A 1,173-nucleotide genomic window follows, 5' to 3' on the forward strand; every position below is an offset into this window, starting at 1 on the left:
CACAATTTTTGGCGTCCTAGGTTCAATTGTTCACTCTAAGGAACAGTTTGTACTTTAAAGTTTCAGTTCATTTTGTCCCAGACAGGTAAATGGAAATGGAGCTGGAAATCAAACTGCATTGGTGCTAGCTGCTTGAAACTTCACACTCCTTCAATTCTCTGTGAGCAGTAACTGGTTTATACTTGTAAATGTAGGCCTAAGCTGAAGCATGTAAAAACAACTTTATCCAAGAGTCCTTTAGAAAATAACAGAGAACTATGCATGTACTGATATATTCCATCAACTTTTTGGACATATTTCTTTGATATCTGCAGCATTCATCCCTTAGCTTACCCCAGTAGGCTGCCCAAGTTTGGAAATTCTATGGTCAAAGGTTTCATTAAAATGTTATGGTTAAGGGAAGAGCTACAGTTAGAGCTAGTGTTAGGGTTAGAGTTAGTTTTAAACAAAATTTTTTGATAATTGGAAGGATTTATCTTTTAGCGAAATTTACTCTGTTCCCCAGGTTTAGGCCTTCTCCCTTAACAGGTTTGCTGTCAGTAACATTGTATATTTTAAGATTTCACTTAATTTCAACCTATACAGGAAAGTTAATGGAGTTGAAAATCAAACAGGGTTTGCACTAGCTGCTTGAAACTTCACACACTCCATCAGTTCTCCATAGGGACTCTGGTAGGTCCCTAGTAAAAATAGACCTATGCTTAAGCATGCAAAAAATACTTAGTCTGAGAGCCATTTAGGAGAAAAGAGGAAAATATACATGTACTGAAATACCTCCCATAATTATTTTGTCAGATTTGTTTGATGTTCCATAGGATTCATCACTTAGAATGCTCCACAAGGCTCCCCAAGGGCGGGAATACTAGGATTAATGGTTCTCCAATCAGGTTATTGTTAATATTAGGGTTAGAGTTATGGCTAGGTCTAGGGTTAGAGGTAATGTTAGGGTAATAGTTATTTTTGTTCAAATTTCTTTTATACTGGGCAGGAGTCATCTTTTACCTAGATTTAGTATGCTCCCAAGGTATACTCTCCTCAATTCAATGGTTCACTATTATGAACACTTTGTATTTTAAGGCTTCACTTCATTTTGACACCTATTGGTAAATGGAAATGGAGGTGGAAATCAAAAAGGCAGATCTTCCCCTAAACCTAACACTTAAACCTAACCAT

This window comes from Marmota monax, unplaced genomic scaffold, assembly GCF_021218885.2.
Source record: "Marmota monax isolate L192 unplaced genomic scaffold, Marmota_monax_Labrador192_F-V1.1 WCK01_AAM20220418_F8-fsc00257, whole genome shotgun sequence".
Taxonomy (NCBI): Eukaryota; Metazoa; Chordata; class Mammalia; order Rodentia; family Sciuridae; genus Marmota; species Marmota monax.